Source organism: Sorex fumeus, unplaced genomic scaffold, assembly GCF_029834395.1.
Source record: "Sorex fumeus unplaced genomic scaffold, SorFum_2.1 ptg000115l, whole genome shotgun sequence".
Classification (NCBI taxonomy): Eukaryota; Metazoa; Chordata; class Mammalia; order Eulipotyphla; family Soricidae; genus Sorex; species Sorex fumeus.
In genome coordinates this window covers 10,191,468-10,201,714 of record NW_026606172.1, presented here as the reverse complement: position 1 = coordinate 10,201,714, position 10,247 = coordinate 10,191,468, and the positions used below count along the sequence as shown (strand labels likewise).

At 36.9% G+C, this 10,247-nt stretch overlaps 1 non-coding gene across 1 annotated transcript; it reads right to left on the bottom strand.

The window, feature by feature from the left end:
* Window positions 1–3,417: 3,417 nt before the first annotated feature.
* On the bottom strand, window positions 3,418–3,524 carry LOC130043209 (U6 spliceosomal RNA). Its single transcript, XR_008795335.1, has one exon. It is a non-coding gene; the product is annotated as a U6 spliceosomal RNA (small nuclear RNA).
* Between the last annotated feature and the right edge of the window lie 6,723 nt (window positions 3,525–10,247).

The window sequence follows — 10,247 nt, the reverse complement described above, 5'->3', positions numbered from 1 at the left end:
TTCTTAAATTCTTAAACTAATTAAAAATGTGTACTTTATTTCTCTATACCTTATACAATAATAGCATTTGCTTGGGTGGGCCCAGTAACGTCTCCATTTTTTTTTTGGTTACTGTGTTTAGCATATTGAATACGTTGCAGGTACTTTGCCAGGCTTTGCCGCATGGGTGAGATGCTCTAGGTAGCTTCTGGGCTCTCCGAGAGGGGCGGAGGAATCGAACCCGGCTTAGCCGGGCTGGCTGTGCGCAAGGCAAATGCCCTACTGCTGTGCTATTACTCTCTATTTAAAATAGTTTTAACTGTATACATACATACATATACATAAGTACAAAATGTTTCTCAATAGTTATGAACATTATAAACTCTAAGAGCTATCAACCATTGTTCATGATAAATTTTTATTTAGTATTAACTATTATTATACTATTAGAATAACTACCCCTTCTTGCCTTGGATTTCAGCTCATAAGAAGCATTACCACAAGTAAGGCCAAATACACTACTAATATTTATTTATAAATGCAATTTTATTTACTTTGACTTTTTAAATTCAGTTTGCTTTGCTGATACCTTCAACTCTAATAGAGTATTCCAGATACAAACATTAAATTGTTTGGGATTCCATACACAATAAAGATATCTTACTACATATCCCCTAAAATCTCATTACTTTATGTATCTACTTTTTTATTTGAGGGGGAGGTAGGGCCACAAAACATAGTTCTCAGCACTTAGTCCTGACTCTGTATTCAAGAATCACTACAGACTGTGTGCAGGGGACCTTATGGAAGTTTGACTCACTACAGAATAAACACCTTAACCCCTGTCCTATTTCTCCAGGGAAGAGTTACTCTTATTAAACAAATTAAGCAGCTAAACTCAATATGCATATTAGCATGTCATGTTCAACTCCATTAAAGGAAAAGAAAATACATTTCTTTGAAACTGATCAAGGTCAATGCTCTTATGAAACTCTTTATATTTTCTATCATATGAAACATATGAAACATATTTTATCAAAACTGTCTAAAAATTTATGAATATCAAATTAATTCAAATGATCCATACCACGACAGGAGAATGGTAGAGACAGAGAACTGTTTCTTTAGTTTCTTTAAGGTTCTTGTAAGCATTTGTTCTTTCCTTTTAAAAATTCTCAATGACAGAAACAAGTTAACACTGTTATTGACTAATTATCCTTGAAAAGACTTTTTTTGAGTCTATTGCACAATCAAAATGTATTTGTTAGACTTTTATTTATTTATTTGTTATAAATTTATTTATTTATTTGTTATAAATTTATTTGTTATACTTTTAAAAATATTGAATTACCATAAGATAGTCAAAATCTTTCATGTTTGGGTTACAATCACACAGTGATCTAACACCCATCCTTCCACCAGTGGACATTCCCCACCACCAATATCCCTGGTATAACCCCCTTTGCCACCCTCCCCCTGCATCCATGGCAGACAATATTCCTCAAAATCTCTCTCTACATTTGGGGATTATGGTTTGCAATACAGACCCTGAGAGGTTGTCATGTTTGGTCCTTTATCTACTTTCTGTACACATCTCCCATCCTGATCGATTTCTCCAGCCATCTTTTTTTCAGTGATCCCTTCTCTATTCCAGCTTTCTTTTCTCCTTTGCTCATGAGGCAGACTTCTAGCTATGGAGCAATCTATCTGTACCGTGTATCTACTATCTGTAGGTGTCAGCCTCATGTTATGTTATTTTATACTTCACAAATGAGTGCAGTCCTTCTATGTCTGTCCTTCTGACTCATTTCACTTAGCATGATACTTTCCATGTCTACCCAATTATAAGCAAAGTTCATGACTTCATCTCTCCTGACAGCTGTATACTATTCCACTGTGTAGATGTACCAAAGTTTCTTTAACCAGTCATATGTTCTAGGGCACTTGGGTTGTTTCCAGATTTTGGCTTTTATGAATAGTGCTGCAATGAACATATAGGTACAGATGTAGTTTCTACTGTGCTTTTTTGCATCCTCAGGATATATTCCCAGAAGTGGTATTGCGGGGTCATATGGAAACTCAATTTCTAGTTTATGAAGGCTGTCATATTGTTTTCCAGAAAGGCTGGACTAGTGGACAGTGAAAGACTGTCCCTTTTTTCCCCACATCTACTCCAGCACTGGTTGCTTTTGTTCTTTTGAATGTGTGCCAGTCTCTGTAGTGTGAGATGATATCTCATTGTTGTTTCGTTTGCATCTCCATGATGGCTAGCAATGTGGAGCATTTTTTCATGTGCCTTTTGGCCATATGTATTTCTTTTTGAGGAAACTTCTGTTCATTTCTTCTCCAGTTTTTGATTGTGTTGGAGGTTTTGTTTCTTGTACAATTCTACTAGTGTCTTGTATATCCTGGATATTAATCCCTTATCAGATTGGTATTGGGTAAATATTCTTTCCCATTCTGTGGTTTTTTTCTATATTTTGGTCACTGTTTCTTTTGAAGTGCAGAAGCTTCTTAGTTTTATGTAGTCCATTCATTTATGTTTGCTCTCACTTGCATGGTTAGTGCTGTTTCATCCTTAAAGATGCTTTTAGCTTCAATGTTGTGGAGAGTTCTGCCTACATTTTTCTCCATTTACCTTATAGATTCATGTCTGATATTGAGGTCTTTAATCCACTTTGATCTGACTTTTGTACCTGGCATTAAACAGAGGTCATAGTTTATTTTTTTTTGCAGGTAGCTATCCATTTTTCCCAGCACCACTTGTTGAAGAGGCTTTCCTTGTTCCACTTCACATTTCTTGCTCCTTTGTCAAAGATTAAGTGGTCATATATTTGGGGGTCTATGACAGAATATTCAACTCTGTTCCATTGGTCTGCAGGTCTGGTTCTAGCCCAGTACTATGCTATCTTAATTACTATTGCTTTGTAGTACAGTTTGAACTTGTGGAAGGTGATGCTACCCATCTTCTTTTTCCCAAGGATTGTTTTAGCTATTCGTGGGGGTTTATTTTTGTCTATGAATTTCAGGAATGTTTGTCTATTTCTTTGAAAAATGTCATGGGTATCCTGATAGGGACCGCATTGAATTTTTATAGTGCTTTGTGCAGTATTGCCATTTTGATAATGTTAATCCTCCCTATCCATGAGCACGGGATGTATCTCTATTTCCTAGTGTCCGCTTTTATATTCTTGAAGTAGTGTCTTGTAATTTTCCTTGTATAGGTCCTTCACTTCTTTGGTTAAGCTGATTCCAAGGTACTGGATTTTCTGAGGTAGTATTGTGAACAGGATTGTTTTTTTTTTTATGTTTATTTCTTTTCTTTTGTTATTTGTATATAAGAACACCATGGACTTTTGGGTATTGCTTTTATAGCCTGCCACTTTACTAAACCGATCTATTATTTCTAGGAGCTTTTCTGTAGAATCTTTAGGGTTTAAAACTATGGAATGCTTCACGAATGTGCGTATCATCCTTGCTCAGGGGCCATGCTAATCTTCTCTGTATCTTTCCAATTTTAGTATATGTGCTGCTGAAGCAAGCACTCTTTGCTATACTTCACTTAATCACATAATCACTTAATCCCCGTTATTCATCGATTTATTCGAGCGGGTGCCAGTAACGTCTCCATTCATCCCGGTTGCGTGCTAGCGTAGCCCAATGGTATCTGTTCGTTTTAGGAACATGTAGAGCCTCAAACCGATCATTTAGGGTCTTGACGAAGAAGTCTGACCATCTTATAGGTGGGCGTCCACGTGATCTTTCGATGTCTCGTGGAATCCAATCAGTAATGGCTCTAGTCCAGCGGTTGTCTGTAAACCTCATTACATGTCCAGCCCATCTGATTTTTGATGTCTTGGCAAATGAGACAGCGTCTCTGATTCTTGAGCGTTGACGAAGATCAGAACTCCGGATTCTATCTCTCATTTGAGTGAATCGTGATATTCCAAGCATAGTTCTTTCGATTCCTCTTTGAGAGACCCGAATAGTGTTCTCATCCTGTTTTCGTAGGGTCCAGGTCTCTGAGGCATATGTTAATGCAGGAAGAATAGTGGAATCAAAGAGATGTGCTCGTAGCTGGAGGTTCTTTGTCCTTTTAGTTATTTCTTCAATGCTCTTGAAGGCATTCCAAGCCGCTCTCTTCCTCCTGCGTAACTCAGGTGCCAGGTCATTCATCATGTTGATTTCTCGACCTAAGTATATATAACTGTTGCATTCGGAGATGGTGGTTCCGTTGAGAGCGAATGGAGCGTCAGGAACAAGGCTGTTTCTCATAAACATTGTCTTCGTAAGATTCAGCTGTAGTCCGACCTTTCCACACTCACGGTCAAAGTCCGCAAGCATTTGTGCCGCTTGGCTGATGTTTGGTGTTATTAGAACGATATCATCAGCAAAGCGGAGGTGGTGTAGTTGCCGACCATCTATCTTCACTCCCATGTTTTCCCATTCTAGTCGTCGCATGATGTTCTCGAGGGTGGCACTGAAGAGTTTTGGTGAAATGGTATCACCCTGCCGAACCCCTCTCTTGATATGGATGATTACTTCTTTGTAGAATGGTGAGATCTTGGTAGTGAATCCGCAATAGAGCTCACGAAGGTTCCTGATGTATTGAGTTTGTACTCCCTGATTGGCTAGGGCTTCCATGACCGCTTCCGTCTCAACAGAATCAAAGGCCTTCTTTAAATCAATGAACGTTAGACAGAGTGGCATCTTGAACTCCCGAGATACCTCAATGAGTTTGGTTATTGTGTGGATATGGTCGATGGTACTGAATCCTTTTCGGAATCCAGCTTGTTCACATGGTTGTCCTTCATCTAGTGTTCTGCTAATCCTATTCAGGATGACTCGAGTGAATAGTTTGTAGATGACAGACAATAGGCAGATTGGGCGATAGTTGCCAATGTCGTGGATGTCTCCTTTCTTGTATAGTAGTACAGTCTTGCTGGTTTTCCATTGGGATGGAACCTTGCATTCAGACAGGTAGCGTGTGAAGAGTCGAGCTAATGTATTGATGAGTACTGATGGTAAGTTCTTCAGGTGTTCAGGTCTGATCTTGTCTGGGCCAGGTGCTTTTTGTTTCTTTACCGACGAGATGGCATGTTGGATTTCGGAAGGGAGAACATTGGGAACGACATATCCATCATGTGGTATGTGGTATGTGGGCAAGTGGATGTGGCTATTAAAGAGATCTGAGTAGAATTCATGAATAATCTTCTCCATTGCCCTTCTGGAAGATGTGATAGATCCATCATGATGTCGGAGGGCAGTCATCTTGGTTTTGTAGTTGGTGAAGGACAGGCGGGCATTACGAATGTTTTTCCCAGCTTCTGCTGCATCTACCAGTACTGCTGCTCTCCTGTTTTTGAGGTCATCCTTGATGGCTTTTCTGCACTGTTTTGCCAGTTCGGACGTTTGCTTGTGGTTGCCTGAGGCACGTGCCACACCACGTTGGCGAATAAGTTCAAGAGTGTTCGAAGAAAGACGGTTTTTTGTGGTTATCTCTCTCTTGGCATTCCTTGCACAATCATGGAGGTGCTGAATCATTCGATCGTATTCCTCATCAATGTTGTCAATGACGGCATCTTCCCATGTTGCTGCAACAGAGCCAAAGAGTTCCCAGTTGGTGGTTGTTCTGGGAGTCTTCTTCTTAAACCTTGCATTCTTTTCTCCTCGTTCTGTGAGGTAGAATTTTGCACGAAGAAGACGGTGGTCTGATCCCGTTTGGAATTTTGGGACAACAGCAACATCGGTTAGGCAAAACCGCCGATTGAATATGATGTGGTCTATTTCATTGTGGAACCGTCCATCGGGAGACTCCCATGTCCAACGTTTAGATTCAGCCTTTTGGAATTGTGAGTTACCATGGAAGGTTTTGGTTGACATGATGAACTCAGACAGTCTGTCACCTTGTTCGTTCCATTCCAGGCCATGGGTTCCGATGTGGAGTTCATCGACTGATCTTCTTGGTCCTATCTTGGCATTAAAATCACCGACAATGATCTTGTAGAAGGTGTGATCTTCTTTATAGAATTTCTCCAGCTCCATGTAGAATTTCTCAGTTTCTTTTTCACCATAACTGGATGTTGGTGCGTAGACAACAAAGATAGAAACTGCCGGTAGTGAGCCACATTTATTCAAGTGTAATCGTCCGATTCGGGTTGTTAGGCATTCAAATGAATCAATACTTGTGACTAAGTTTGTGTTGACAAGGATACCGACACCACCGACGCCTCTTTTATCACATGTTCCAAGGAACAGTTCTTCTCCAGTGTCGAAAACAGCATGATGGGATTGATGTCTTCTCGTTTCGGTCAGACCAATGATGTCGTACTTGATCTTTCGTGCTTGTACCATAAGGTCTTCAATGGATGCAGCAGATGCCAGCGTACGAGCATTAAAAGTACAGACAATCATTTTTGTTTTTCTGCGTTTTGGCAGCCCATGTCTGCCTTGGTGTTTTATCAGCTTCTCCTTCCATATCCTTCTCGACTCTGCATAATCAGGGCTAGGGGAATGAGATCCATTTATTACTGGATTTGGCATATCAATTTGGTCTATTTGGCATAGATCACGGATAGCTTGCCAGGCTCTGCCGTGTGGGTTGGATATTTAAGGATATTTAAGGTATCCTGAAAATTATTAAATAAATAATTAATAAGCTTAATTAACAAGCTCCCGGGAGCTTGTTGTGATAATCTTTGGATCCTGGCCTTTGCTATACTTATATACTTTTAATCAGAGTATGTAGGTATGTATAGAAATACTTAAATACCTCAAACCAATGGTATGCATTTGATTAAAGAGGAAGGAAAAGAGTTTGTGAGAGACAGAGGTTGGAAAGAACAAACTCCAGTGATTGTGCTACTATAAGCAAGTTGGAGACACTAAAGACGCAATGATATGGTTCTATTCCAAAAATCTGTAGGTGCAATACTTAGGAAAAAATAATATTTCAGTTTAATTCAAAAGATATAAATAATAGTGAAGATAACAACAGTAACAATAATAGCATCCTAGTTTTTTATCATCATTGGAGACAGTGAAACTAGAGAATATTTCTTTTTACCTATGGAAGTGATATTATTCTTTGTTTTTCCAGGCCTTCAATTTGTTGAAAAGATTATGAATATATCAGTAAGGCAGTTTATTTACTCAATCTACACATTCAAAATTTAAGTTTATTAAGACATTCCCAAAGAGAGCACACCAGAGTATTTAATCAAATATTTTAAGTACTATGTTTCAATAAAATTACAAAATAAAACTCATAACCAAAATATCTTTTTTATGATAAAAATTATTTCAAACTGTTATGTTTTTAGGATTTGAGAACTGAGTGATGTTCTAAAAACAACCCTGAAATTAAAATTATTGGTTAAACTCCTTTTGTTTTCACTCCTCCTCTTTTTTATTTTCCATTCTTTTATCTTCTCCCATCCTTATTCTACTTTCTATTCTTTCAATTACTTTTTCATATACTACTAATATCCAATATGCAAAAAAATTAAAAAAGCATTACTCTAAATTCTTAATGTATTAAATATTATAAAAGGCCATAACTGATGGTAATACAATTTTACAAAAATAATTGTCTTAGATGTTAGTTTCTTGGAGTATATATCAAATAAATTTCAATTTTAGAGATGATATTATATTTTTTAATCACTTTGGATGCTTAAAATAGTCACAATAATAAAATACAGGATAATTAAGTTATATAATCTAGGACAAACTGGATTGCTTGATAGATTATGGTAAAGAACTTTTTCATTTTATACAAAGCCATTTGAACTTAATTCCATATGCAAATGGAGTGCTAAAAATCTTAAAGTAGAGAAATATTATAATTGCATGCTCTAAAATTCTCTATCTGGTTTTGAGTAGGGAATACTGAGAAAAGATTGGACACCATTTCAAAATTAAAGGTATATTAAATATAAGTATTTATTTTAAAGAACATTATGATAATCAAGGTTAAAAAAAGCAAAGATGGCAATAACAGAATAAACTGAATTAAAATGGATTGTCAATGGATTATGTAGAATCACATACTAATGCTAAAGAAAATGAATGCATCTTAGACAATTTTTCAACTTGGATATAAAAATCAGAAAGTCTGTTAATAAAAGTGAAGAACATAGGGAGGAGTTTTATAGCACAGCAGGTAGGGCATTTGCCTTGCATGCAGTTGACCTGGTCGACCCGGGTTCGATCCCTCCGCCCCTCTTGGAGAGCATGGCAAGCTACCGAGAGTATCTAGCCCAAACTACAAAGCCTGGCAAGCTCCCTGTGATGCATTTGATATGTCAAACACAGTAACAAGTTTCACAATGTTACTGGACCGGCTTGAGCAAATCGATGAACAACAGAAGGACAGTGACAGTGACAGTGACTTATGTCATTCAATGATGTCCATTTAAATGAAGAAACTTCTAAGTCAGTAAGGTAAAAATAATCTATACTTAATGACTATAGAAGGTGTATTTGTGATTATAAAAGCTCTCAAAGGAAGTGCATGCAATTACGCATCAGGAAAGCCATGAGAAAAAAAACTCAGGCACCAACTTGGGACAAACTGTACAATGAAGTTCACAAAGATTATTGAAGATAGCATAGATAGAATAAAAGATACTATAGTATAGAGTATAGAAGATAGTAAAATAAATACACAAAAGTGTCATAAAATTAGATACAGAACAATGGGAGAAAATTTTAAGGAAATGGCTGTCATTTGGAATTTTAAATGAAGTATAGCACAGTGGGTAAGGTGTTTGCCTTGCACACAGCCAACTCGGGTTATATTCCTCCTCCCCTCTCAGAGGGCCCCGCAAACTACCGAGAGTATCTCGCCCACACAGCAATCCTGGAAAGCTACCCGTGACATATTTGATATGCCAAAAACAGTAACAAGAGGTCTCACAATTTGTTGTAAGATGTTACTGGTACCTGCTCGAGCAAATCAATGAACAACAGGAGGACAGTGCTACAGTGCTATTTAAAATCATTCTGTAGACATGTTTTAGATGATCTTTTGTAAAGTGTCTCCATGGAACTTTATAAATTATTCCACCATGTAGGGAATTGATAATGTGAAAAAAAATGAGGAAGAACATGGAATACAGAATCTGCAATATGTTTGAAACATATGAATTGAAGTTAGGTAGTTATAAAAGGTTGAAGGTTTGTTTAAGAAGAAAGTAAATTAAATTAACCATATCTTCAGAACTTTCCCTCTTCTCTCTCATCAGTGGGACTATAGACACCTCCTATGATCATTTTGTTAATGAATTCTTAAATAAATTTTTAACTTTTTCAACACATTAGAATTCTTTTACTCAGTATTTGGTAGGTTTGATGTCAATGTTCTATATGGTAACAGTTAACATTTTGACACAAAATTTGAGATTTAGACTGATGTACTTTATTAGTAATTTTGTACTTGATTAAATTATATATACATATACATATATATATATATATATATAGTACCTGAAGAAAGATAAAATTGAAGGTTCTGAACTCTTTGTGCCTGGTTGTCACTGGTAATTTTATTATCTTACATAATCCCAAACTAATGTTAAAGATGTACCATTAGTCTCTAGAAAGCTGGAAAAGAGAAAATAAAGTAATGATAGTTTTTTTTTAATTACTTGAGACATATTGAAAATGGGACTATTTACTTGCTGCTAAACAGCTATGACCACTTGTAGTGTGTAAACTTCATTTTAGAATGGTTTCATTACTTCTATCTTATGCACTTAATTCTCCATGCTTTCTTCTTTAGTCTGCCCATGTGTTCAAACCACTTTTCTAAAAGAATGTTTTGTTTACAAAGCATGACTTACAAAACAACATGAAGAGAGACTATAGTCATAAAATGAGTACAGGAGAACATTTTCACTCCAAAAGCACTTTCCCTTTATATAACTGCCTCCCACCCACCCACACCCAAAACACAACACAATGACGTTTTGCTAAATGATTTGAAGATTCTTGCTTCTCCTTTCATGGAATTATACACTTTTCTCTATTACTAAAGCTATTTGTATTCATAGATTAGAGTGAATTATATATTTTCACATGTTGTTAATATTGGATGGATTTGAGGTTCCATTCATCTTCCCTCCATCTATAAACTCTGTGGGGAGTAACTGATGAGCATAGACCCAGAAGTATCTTCTGAACATCACTGGGGATAACTCCAACTCCCTCAAAATATATAGTGAAGGTTTTATTATGTGGGTATAAACTGGATATCCATTTTTTAT